This window comes from Leuresthes tenuis, unplaced genomic scaffold (genome assembly GCF_036924035.1).
Source record: "Leuresthes tenuis unplaced genomic scaffold, fLeuTen1.0.hap1 SCAF_18, whole genome shotgun sequence".
Classification (NCBI taxonomy): domain Eukaryota; kingdom Metazoa; phylum Chordata; class Actinopteri; order Atheriniformes; family Atherinopsidae; genus Leuresthes; species Leuresthes tenuis.
The window spans coordinates 25,593,545-25,605,461 of NW_027325372.1; the positions used below are offsets into that span (position 1 = coordinate 25,593,545).

At 42.4% G+C, this 11,917-nt stretch overlaps 3 non-coding genes and 1 pseudogene across 3 annotated transcripts; 3 read left to right on the plus strand and 1 right to left on the minus strand.

Annotated features, from left to right (window-relative positions):
- Positions 1 to 3,421: 3,421 nt before the first annotated feature.
- On the minus strand, positions 3,422 to 3,598 carry LOC140276222 (U2 spliceosomal RNA; annotated as a pseudogene).
- A 4,987-nt stretch (positions 3,599 to 8,585) lies between these two features.
- LOC140275922 (U2 spliceosomal RNA) lies at positions 8,586 to 8,776 on the plus strand. Its single transcript, XR_011908623.1, has one exon. It is a non-coding gene; the product is annotated as a U2 spliceosomal RNA (small nuclear RNA).
- Positions 8,777 to 9,187: 411 nt separating this feature from the next.
- Positions 9,188 to 9,301, plus strand: LOC140275803 (U5 spliceosomal RNA). Its single transcript, XR_011908517.1, has one exon. It is a non-coding gene; the product is annotated as a U5 spliceosomal RNA (small nuclear RNA).
- A 220-nt stretch (positions 9,302 to 9,521) lies between these two features.
- On the plus strand, positions 9,522 to 9,709 carry LOC140275976 (U2 spliceosomal RNA). Its single transcript, XR_011908672.1, has one exon. It is a non-coding gene; the product is annotated as a U2 spliceosomal RNA (small nuclear RNA).
- Positions 9,710 to 11,917: the final 2,208 nt, after the last annotated feature.

The following is an 11,917-nucleotide window of genomic DNA, read 5'->3' on the forward strand; positions in this document are numbered from 1 at the left end:
GATTGAAGTTAATCCAGACTAGCTTTGAGGGCAGCATTGTAAATAGTGGGACTTTCACAGTATCCCTGGCATAACCGGGTAAAAGTCCAAGATCTCCCTTCAAACTAAAAAGCAAACCAAAATGGGCTATCAGGGTGCACTGGCGACAAGTCAACCACTGAGAAAAACTGTGCATCTGATGTAATTTGAGACAAAATAGTGTGTGGGTTGGGCACAGTAGGAGCATGTGGCTGAACTGCAGCATTCACCGCTTGGAGGTCATTCATCTGGCTGGCCAGCATCTTTAATCTTTTTAACAGGAATCAATGGAGTAAGCACAGGTGAATTTTCAAAAGGAACAATAACGCCTGTTTTCTGAAAAGATTGAAAAACAGGTTTAATCCCTTTAATTGCTTCAGGCTTAAAAGGGTATTGTTTTTACATGGACAAAAGTCTGATTTAGGGGTGACAATTACTGGTTCACAGCCTTTTATCAACCCCACATCATATTTGCTCTTAGCCCAAAGATCATTGGGCACTTCAGCCAACATGGGTATCGAAGACAAATCTGTTTCAGATAAAAAACATGCTTCAAAATGTGATTCTGTGGTAGGAATTAAGTCCACAGTTCTTTGACAATGCATTGTACTCAAATGCATTGCGAGTGACAACACGCAATGGGCATTGTCATTTTCTCCTTCACAACCTGGCCTGATGCAGACATACAGTAAACGTGGTTTCCACTTAAGTTTGGAGGACAATCAAACTCCCCTGACGTCACTACTGATGAACATAAGTTCCTATATTCTGAGAGAAATATCTTTGCTCTAGGACGGAAATAGCATGCAAAACTTTACTACGTGAATCACAGTCGGCAAGCGTTTCTTCACTACACAGAGCAGGAAAAATGTGTGAGTGTGTTTGTGCTATCACCCATTAGTGGAGGCTCCGCTGCCGCGTGACGTCCAGAACCTGCCTCCCACCCTCAGTCAGTCTTTTGCCCAATTTCATCACTTTTCAGCTGTGGACAGTCCTTCTTCCAGTGTCCAGTCTGGCCACAGTAAAAACAAATATTTGGATCATAGCTCTGGCGTGGCCCATTTCGACCTCCTCTCCCACACGTCCACGTCTTCGACTTCGGCCTTGTCCTCTGTTTACACCAACTGCGTAATACATGGTCATGGCTGCCAAATGCAGCTCCTTTTCACACTTGTCCCTTTTGGTTGTCTTACGCGTCTCAACTAGGTTCTGAGCATGGCGAGCATATCGGCGAACGTCAGCCAAACGAGGACCCTCACACCATCCCACGTAAATGTTCTTTACTTCAGTGGCGACATCTGGCATGAGGCCTTTAATTATTGCATCGCAAACTGTGGCCTTCTCTCAGCCAAACACCTCTGATCTTGCTTTTCATGATGTAAGGTTGGGCATTCAGACCTTGCTTCACCTGCTTTTCACCAAATATAGTCGGACATTCACACCTTCTTGCAGCCGAACACTTCCACTCCACCTTTTAGTGTTCTATCACACCTTTTTTTTCACCGCATTTTATAGATTATGGTTGGAAATTCTCAACCACTCTCATCCGAAGACCTCTCCTCCCGCTTTTGTTAATATATTTGAACTTTAGTCGGACATTCACACCTTCTTGCAGCCGAACCACCTCCGCTCCCTGTTTTGATCATGTATGGTCTGGCAATACTACCTTTTCTTACCCGTTTGTGAGTAATTATGGCTGGACATTCACACCTACTTGCAGCCGAACACCACCTCTCCCGCTTTTGATGATGTATGGTCCGGCATTCTTACCTTTTCTAACACATTTTTCAGCAATTATGGTCGGAGATTCACACCTCCTTACAGCCGAACACCTCCGCTCCCGCATTTGATGGTGTATAGTCGGGCATTCTCACCCTTTCTCATCAGCTTTTTGCAAATTATGATCTAACATTCACACCTGCTTTTGATGATGTATGGTTGGGCATTCTTACCTTTTTTTTTACCCATTTTTCAGGAATTATGGGTGGACATTCAAACCTTCCTGCAGCTGAACACCTCCTCTCCCGCTTATGATCATGTGCGGTTTGATATTCGAAAATTTTCTTTCATGTTTTCTAGCAATTATTGATGGACATTCAGACCTTCTTGCAGCTGAACACCTCCGCTCCCGCTTTTGTTAATATATTTGAACTTTAGTCAGACATTCACACCTACTTGCAGCCGAACACCACCTCTCTAGCTTTTGATGAGGTATGGTCCGGCATTCTTACCGTTTCTAACACATTTTTCAGCAATTATGGTAGGACATTCACACCTTCTTGCAGCTGAACACCTCCTCTCCCACTTATGATCATGTGCGGATTGATTTTCGAAAATTTTCTTTCATGTTTTCTAGCAATTAATAATGGACATTTAGACCTTCTTGCAGCTGAACACCTCCGCTCCCACTTTTGATCATACATTGTCAGGCATTCGCACCTTGTCTTACCCGCTTTTTACAAACTTTAGTCGAACATTCACACCTTTTTGCAGCCGAACACAGTTTTTTGCAGCCGAATTTGGGCATTCGAACCTTTTCATACCCACTTTTTACCAACTATGGTCGGACATTCACACCGTCTTACAACGGAACACCTCCGCTCCCTCTTTTGATGGTGTATGTTCGGGCATTCGAACCTTTTCTTACCCGCTTTTTACAAACTATGCTCGGACATTCAAACCTTCTTGTAGCCGAACACATCCACTCGTGCTTTTGATGATGTATGGTATGGCATTCGAACCTACTTGTTGCCCGCTTTTCATTAATTATGGGTGGACATTCACACCTTGTCGCAGCCAAACACCTCCGCTCCCTGGTTTGATCATGTATGGTTGGACATTCGCACCTTTTCTCACCCGCTTTTTGCAAACTATGGTCGGCCATTCACAGCTTCCTCTCCACCATACTTGTATGGTGGGATATTCACACCCACTTGCATCCGAAGACCTCCGCCCCCACTTTTGTTGATATTTAGTCGGTCATTCGCACCTTACCCGCTTTTGGCAAACTATGGCCTTCTTGCAGCCAAAAACCTCTGATCTCGCTTTTGATGATGTAAGGTTGGGCATTCAGACCTTGCTTCACCTGCTTTTCACCAAATATAGTCGGACATTCACACCTTCTTGCAGCCGAACACTTCCGCTCCACCTTTTAGTTTTCTATGGGGCATTCACACCTTTATTTTCACCGCATTTTATAAAAACACCACAGGAACACCGTATTGAGGCTTTGTTCTGACCGCTCATTCGGTGTCGCGTTTCTTTCAAGCATTTCTCCTGGTTAGCCCGCACTCGGCTCGCTCCCAGAGCCGTGTTAAAGTCTACTTCGCATTCACTCTCTTTTCTCAGCAGACTAAAAGAAACTTCCATCCTGCACCGCTGTTTGCTTTTTCACAAGAGCAGAGGAGAGCGCACCGTTCCCAGCGGCACTGCAATACCGGGTCGATGCTTGGAGTGAACGGAGCAAGCTCCTTTTTCAACTCCTATTGATAAAAATCCATTTAATATGTAGTCCTTGCATAGACATATCACATATTAAACTGATAAGTACAGATGGATTATGTGCAATTATTAAAGAGAGTAGAGGACGATCTCTCTCGTTGGAAGTCCTTACCTATATCACTTATGGGGAGAGTTACAACCATTAAAATGATGATACTACCAAAAGTTAACTATTTTTTCTCAATGATCCCCATAAAACCATCTGCTACTTGGTTTAAGTCACTAGATTCATGCATCTCCAAATTTCTGTGGAAAAACAAACCACCACGTATTAGTTTAAAAACCCTACAGAAGACCAAGGACAGTGGTGGATTAGATTTACCTCATTTTCAGCACTATTCCTTAGCCAATAGGTTACAATATATATCAAAATGGTTTAAACCTTGTTGTTGTCACAGTTCCCAGAGACGTTGTAATCGTTGAGGATTCTATATTCACCCCCTCATTAGAGGCACGTGTTGCAGATTGATGACACTGAATCTTCTTCTCTGTTCATTGCTGGCATCATTCCCAGCATCGTAAGTGTTCGTGGCATTGTTAGCCTCTTCTTCTGAATCTTGATATCGAGCATCCTTTTGTATTTCTGGTTTGTAAGTCCTCTCTCTTTGTTCACCGGAGTCTTCGTCTCTTTGTCCTTGAGTTTGGTGATTTTTTCTTTTTTTGATGCCTTGACACAGTGTGACAGGTGATACCACGTGGGAGATCCTTTAACTTGGACTGCTGTCCCTGTGCTGCGAAATGGCTGTGCTGCTCAAATGGTCTCTCCTTCATCATATACACAGTTATTTATACATCACCTTCCACCATGAAGCGTTGTCCCTTTTTGTTTCTCTCTTTGTTCTTAAAATGCTGTTATGCATGTCTAAACCAATCCATTAAACTAGATCATTTTGGCAGTAAAGCGATCTACAATGTGCTTGGTCGCAAAGCTGCTCATCTGTGGTAAACAGCTCTTCAGAAAGGCATTCTTCAATTGATTTCACTAATTTTATGTAATAATTTTGTGATTTCCTACAAAACTACACTTCTTCTCCCATCTGTCTGAGTATTTAATATTGTCTGGGTCCCGTTAAAACATGTATTTTTCCCATCTAATTCCTTGTTTGCTTTAAAACAAGTATTCCCCATTTTCTATCCCTTCAGTAGCCAACCAGTTTGTATGGAGTACACTGGAGCAACTTGACTGATCAGTAAAACACTGCTTTTGTTGTCACCGCAAGGCTTCCCCCGTCGGTTGTTTCACTGAGACACTACTGAGTAACTACAACTCAACACAGTTTATACACATAACATTCATATACATACTAACAAACAAACAAACAACAATTTATCGCAATTTTCTCATCTCTGTTTGAACGTACACCCAGGTAAATATTCCTGTAGTCTTCTCATACCGACTATGGACCCATTCATTGTTTAACTTCACTGTTTTGCAAATCCTAATTGAATATTACACATTGACATTGAACTTTACTGGATAAGCAGGTCTTCATTGCATTCAGCAGCCTATATGTGAGCATTTATGTGTAAGCTGTTCTTCTTTGCATTTATCAGCAGCAAGCAATTCTTCACTGCACATGCATATGTAAATAGTAAAACAATTCCAATGTGTTAGCGAAACCTTCTATATCACAGTGGTTTCTAAGGTCTATTTTAAGTTCTTTGCCATCAGTGAGATGACATTGTTTACAAAGTGTGTCAAATTATCACTGAAGATCTTTTCAGGAATTTCAAATCTAGAAATGAGTTATTTTACGCGTGATTTTGCTACTGAGAGTGCATCTGCTTGTGCACATGGAAATATTTCAGACCATTTGGTAAAAACCTCTGTTGTCACTGAACAGAATCGTTTCCCTTAACATTAATTTAGTTCAATGATATCTACAAAATAATGAAATAATGAAATCCAAACAAATATGTTGAAAAAGATACACTGGCTTAGGGAATTATCTTCGTTTTGGTCTTAGATTGCCCTGTGGAATGTATTTTGCACATATTTGACCTGCTAGACAAAACTTTATTCATTTATTTATTCTAAAAAATTTTTTTTAATAATTAGTAAAACCATATGCTGTAAAAACCTGGTTCATTATTGCTTCCATCCCTCCTGTTGAGACATGACATGGTCCGTGGCTCAATACTGCAGCATATTTAAACAAATTCTTTGGCAGTATGGTTTTCCTTCCGGTCATTCATACGAGTCTATTGTAGATGGCAATTGAATAACATCTAATAATGCTAAAATATTTGTAGTTTATACATTTAGCTGTGGATGTCAACATACCTGTTTTTCCAATGCTGTGTTAACACATGTACAGTTGAGAAGGCATACTGACTGTCAGTGTAAACGTTAACAACCTTTTTGTTATTTAATTTACAAGCTTCAGTTAAAGCTACCAATTCGACTGCTTGAACAGAGTAATTTTTTGGTAGTGGTTGTTTTAAGAAAACTTCAGTTTCTGTTACTACTGCAAATCCTGTAGCATTTGTGCCATCAGGGTTTTTTTCCTTGATCTGTTGAATAAATATAGTTATTTCTGCATTTTCATAACGTATATCAGTTAAGTCTGGCCTGGGTAAAACACTGATGGTTATTTCTGACATGCAATCATGAGGCTTTCCATCTGTGGGGTAGGTAGCAGTGTGGATGGATTAAGTGTAGCACATCTCTCGACAACAAGGTGTGGCTGTGAAAGAAGAACTGTTATGTAGGAGAGATGTCTGGTAAAGATATTTTGTTAAGTAACCATATCACAGCCACTGCATGAGGTACCTTAAGTGTTAATGGGTGAAATAACACCATTATTGTTGATGCCTGCACTGCCAATGGCTTCTGGCCATTGATTCAAAAGTACGATCTCGTCCCTTTTTCCCCCTTTCAGTGGACACTGGCCCCTAATTACCGCAATTCAGCAGGGGGTCTTTCATTAGGAGTACTGGACTCCCCCGTGCACGGTTTCAGCTCCGACCCTGGAAAGCGGAAAAAACGTTGAGATCTGGTTTGAGGACCCAATTGTTGAGAAAAGTCTCTCAATGAGACTCAGAGTTGCTGGAGTCAGTTAATGCAAATGTTTAATCTTGCAGCAAGTTCAAGAATGTGTGTGTATGGGTGTATGTGTTGTGCGAACGTGTGTGAGTTTGTGTGTGTGAGAGTTTAAAGAACCTGTTATCCACAGGCAGGTCTTAACTAGTATGGCACAGGTCCAGCCTGTCTCATCTTTTTTGGAAGGTCCAGCGCTCGGCCGTAACCCTTCTGTCTGTTTGGACTCTCACATACATTCGGTTAATCATAGAAAAACGAGAACAAAACTTTTTAGCCCCTTAAATTCATAAAACAGACATGGTGCAGTTATTTCCATTCTAGAAAATAAGAGTAATCACCACCATTCCTATAAATTCTGGATATTCTAACAATCTGAATCTTTTTTAAATGTTCGATGAAGCCGTTTGCTGTTCTGTTTAGAGACTCAGCTGATCATAAACCAAGTTTTGCTCTTGAACCAAGCTTCTAAACTCTTCACCTTTTTCATTTCTCAGTTAGTATTCACTTTAAAACTGATTAAAAGAAAAATTAAATGAATGCCTATCAACAAATGTGGGATCTAAACTCTAGTGCTTTCTCTAAAATAATTTCCTTTCTCAATTCAGAAATGTGTGTGTGTAAGTCACAACACCCGTGACACCAAAACGGCTTTCTTTTCTCTCTTTTCTCTACACTCTGCACTGTGAGCACACACACCAAATCAGAAAGGCTTTTTTCTCTCTTTTCTACATTATGGACTGTGGGGACACAAAACCGCTCTCTCTCTTTTTTTTTTTGATTGTGTGCCAGGGCGTTGTCTCACGTATTAGATTATGCTTAAGATACGAATGGGTTTATCAGTCACATCAGAATCCATACATACTGATCCTCCCGTAATAAAATGGTCGGATGTTATCAAACACACTTTGTTTCTTGTGACAAGTCAGCGAAACAGCGTATACACGTCAAGACACTGAATCAAGTTTGCCACAAGAACTCATAAGTTTGGCAGTATTGCTCTGCCGTCAGCAATCATACACCCATTTTATTTTCATGAGACATGTGCAGGCACCTGTTCATCCACTGTTCTATCACTATGAATTAGTTTATCTATTATCAATAAGGATACTTCTACAACTACTATCAAAGTATGTCCGGACTTCTTATGTTGTCAGTTGCTATATATGAATAAGTGGGTTTCTACTGAAAAGCATTAAGCATGTCACACAGCCCAAACATATAACATTTCAGGACACACCACACAGTTAACAACCACAGTGAAGCGTGTCAAAGCCCAAACATGTAACATTCAACAGGACACTTACACAACACATTCAAATAAAACAGTCAGACAACATACAAGAACATATACCCCAGCCGGCATTGCTCCCTGCCTATTTTCCTACAACTCACTATGTGTGCGCACACCTTTATTGACAAACTCTTCAACTTATACTCTTTTACCGAAGCTGCTACAGCTCGATTGGCCAAATACCCTTAGATCCTATTTCGGTGAATTTGACATCTGCCTTGTATGTAACAGATTAGCGGTTTAGCAGTTTTAATTTAGTTTGAGTGAAGGAATTCATTTTATAGCAAAATCCGAAATCGTGAAGAACTCATGAAAGTAAGCTTATTCTCGGATTCCTGAAACTTTAGATTTGCTCTTTCTTTTACTGCAAAGTACAACGTTGAGCAGCACTAATGAGTTGTTTCTATTTTTGGCAGGCTTTACCTTTGCGGATGAAGCCCTTTCTGTCTGTGCAAAAGAAATCTTGTTACTGTGCAGAGTGACTTCTCTGAGTAGAGTCGCCTTACTTGTTGCGACTGTGCCGATGTTCGAAGCTGGAGTGCAAAGTTGTTGCTTGAATGGTGCTCGCTGGAGCGTGTGGTAGTGTAAAGTTATACCATTTAAAAGGGCTGAAGAGTGCTCAGTGCAGCGGGTGGGCGGAGGTGCAAAGTGACACTATGGCCATAAAAAGAACACCGCTACAAGTGCGCATTGTGCCAGGAAGGGCCCTCGGACGTGAACCAGTGGACAGTTATCGCTTCTCGGCCTTTTGGCTAAGATCAAGTGTAGTATCTGTTCTTATCAGTTTAATGTCTGATATGTCCTCTTTGCGAGGACTACATATTAAATGGATTTTTATCAATAGGAGTTGAAAAAGGAGCTTGCTCCGTTCACTCCAAGCATCGACCCGGTACTGCAGTGCCGCTAGGAATGATGCGCTCTCCTCTGCTCTTGTGAAAAAGCAAACAGCGGTGCAGGATGGAAGTTTCACGGAGCCTAAGATGAAACTTTCTTTTAATCTGCTGAGAAAAGAGAGTGAATGCGAAGCAGACTTTAACACGGCTCTGGGAGCGAGCCGAGTGCGGGCTAACCGGGAGAATTGCTTGAAAGAAACGCGACACCGAATGAGCAGTCAGAACAAAGCCTCAATACGGTGTTCCTGTGTTGTTTGTGGCTGCCTTGTCTTTTGCACAGAGTAAAAGACAAGGCAGCCATCGAATAGGGCCCGATTGTTCCTACTTGGTCAGCCGAGGAGCAAGGGGGGGGAGCAAGCGTCTCAACCAAGCAAAGCTCACCATGGGGAAGGTGGCTATGCCAACTAGCCTGATGCCCTGCTCCCGCAGTGATGGATAATCGTACACTGGTTTCTCTTCATAATGTACAAGTCTTTCGCCTTTTACTAAAGACTTCCGTGGAGAGCAGCACTAATGAATTGTTTCTATTTTTGGCAGGCTTTACCTTTGCGGGTGAAGCCCTTTCTGTCTGTGCAAAAGAAATCTTGTTACTGTGCAGAGTGACTTCTCTGAGTAGAGTCGCCTTACTTGTTGCGACTGTGCCGATGTTGCTTGAATGGTGCTCGCTGGAGCGGGTGGGTGGAGGTGCAAAGTGACACTATGGCCATAAAAAGAACACCGCTACAAGTGCGCATTGTCCCAGGAAGGGCCCTCGGACGTGAACCAGTGGACAGATATCGCTTCTCGGCCTTTTGGCTAAGATCAAGTGTAGTATCTGTACTTATCAGTTTAATATGTGATATGTCTATGCGAGGACTACATATTAAATGGATTTTTATCAATAGGAGTTGAAAAAGGAGCTTGCTCCGTTCACTCCAAGCATCGACCCGGTACTGCAGTGCCGCTGGGAACGGTGCGCTCTCCTCTGCTCTTGTGAAAAAGCAAACAGCGGTGCAGGATGGAAGTTTCTTTTAATCTGCTGAGAAAAGAGAGTGACTGCGAAACAGACTTTAACACGGCTCTGGGAGCGATCCGAGTGCGGGCTAACCAGGAGAATTGCTTGAAAGAAACGCGACACCGAATGAGCGGTCAGAACAAAGCCTCAATACGGTGTTCCTGTGGTGTTTTTATAAAATGCGGTGTAAAAAAAGGTGTGAATGCCCCATAGAAAACTAAAAGGTGGAGCGGAAGTGTTCGGCTGCAAGAAGGTGTGAATGTCCGACTATATTTGGTGAAAAGCAGGTGAAGCAAGGTCTGAATGCCCAACCTTACATCATCAAAAGCGAGATCAGAGGTTTTTGGCTGCAAGAAGGCCATAGTTTGCCAAAAGCGGGTAAGGTGCGAATGATCGGCTAAATATCAACAAAAGTGGGGGCGGAGGTCTTCGGATGCAAGTGGGTGTGAATATCCCACCATACAAGTATGGTGGAGAGGAAGCTGTGAATGGCCGACCATAGTTTGCAAAAAGCGGGTGAGAAAAGGTGCGAATGTCCAACCATACATGATCAAAACAGGGAGCGGAGGTGTTTGGCTGCGACAAGGTGTGAATGTCCACCCATAATTAATGAAAAGCGGGCAACAAGTAGGTTCGAATGCCCAACCATACATCATCAAAAGCAGGAGTGGATGTGTTCGGCTACAAGAAGGTTTGAATGTCCGAGCATAGTTTGTAAAAAGCGGGTAAGAAAAGGTTCGAATGCCCGAACATACACCATCAAAAGAGGGAGCGGAGGTGTTCCGCTGTAAGACGGTGTGAATGTCCGACCATAGTTGGTAAAAAGTGGGTATGAAAAGGTTCGAATGCCCAAATTCGGCTGCAAAAAACTGTGTTCGGCTGCAAAAAGGTGTGAATGTTCGACTAAATTTTGTAAAAAGCGGGTAAGACAAGGTGTGAATGCAAAAGCGGGAGCGGAGGTGTTCAGCTGCAAGAAGGTCTAAATGTCCATTTTTAATTGCTAGAAAACATGAAAGAAAATTTTCGAAAATCAATCCGCACATGATCATAAGTGGGAGAGGAGGTGTTCAGCTGCAAGAAGGTGTGAATGTCCTACCATAATTGCTGAAAAATGTGTTAGAAACGGTAAGAATGCCGGACCATACATCATCAAAAGCTAGAGAGGTGGTGTTCGGCTGCAAGTAGGTGTGAATGTCTGACTAAAGTTCAAATATATTAACAAAAGCGGGAGGAGAGGTCTTTGGATGAGTGGTTGAGAATTTCCAACCATAATCTATAAAATGCGGTGAAAAAAAAGGTGTGATAGATACCTAAAAGGTGGAGCGGAAGTGTTCGGCTGCAAGAGGGTGTGAATGTTATATATATAGTTGGTGAAAAGCAGGAAAAGAAAGGTCTGAATGCCCAATCTTACATCATCAAAAGCGAGATCAGAGGTGTTTGGCGGCAAGAAAACAGGTAAGGTGTGAATGACCGACTAAATATCAACAAAAGTGGGGGCGGAGGTCTTCGGATGCAAGTGGGTGTGAATATCCCACCATACAAGTATGGTGGAGAGGAAGCTGTGAATGGCCGACCATAGTTTGCAAAAAGCGGGTGAGAAAAGGTGCGAATGTCCAACCATACATGATCAAAACAGCGGAGCGGAGGTGTTTGGCTGCGACAAGGTGTGAATGTCCACCCATAATTAATGAAAAGCGGGCAACAAGTAGGTTCGAATGCCCAACCATACATCAACAAAAGCAGGAGTGGATGTGTTTGGCTACAAGAAGGTTTAAATGTCCGAGCATAGTTTGTAAAAAGCGGGTAAGAAAAGGTGCGAATGCCCGACAAAGTATGATCAAAAGAGGGAGTGGAGGTTTTCGGCTACAAGAAGGTTTGAATGTACGACCATAGTTTGTAAAAAGCAGGTAAGAAAAGGTGCGAATGCCCGAACATACACCATCAAAAGAGGGAGCGGAGGTGTTCCGCTGAAAGACGGTGTGAATGTCCGACCATAGTTGGTAAAAAGCGGGTAAGAAAAGGTTCGAATGCCCGAATATATACCATCAAAAGCGGAAGCGGAGGTGTTCGGCTGCAAGAAGGTGTGAACGTCCGACCAAAGTTTGTAAAAAGCAGTTAAGAAAAGTTTCGAATATCCAACCAAACATAATCAAAAGTGGGAGCAGAGCTGTTCGACT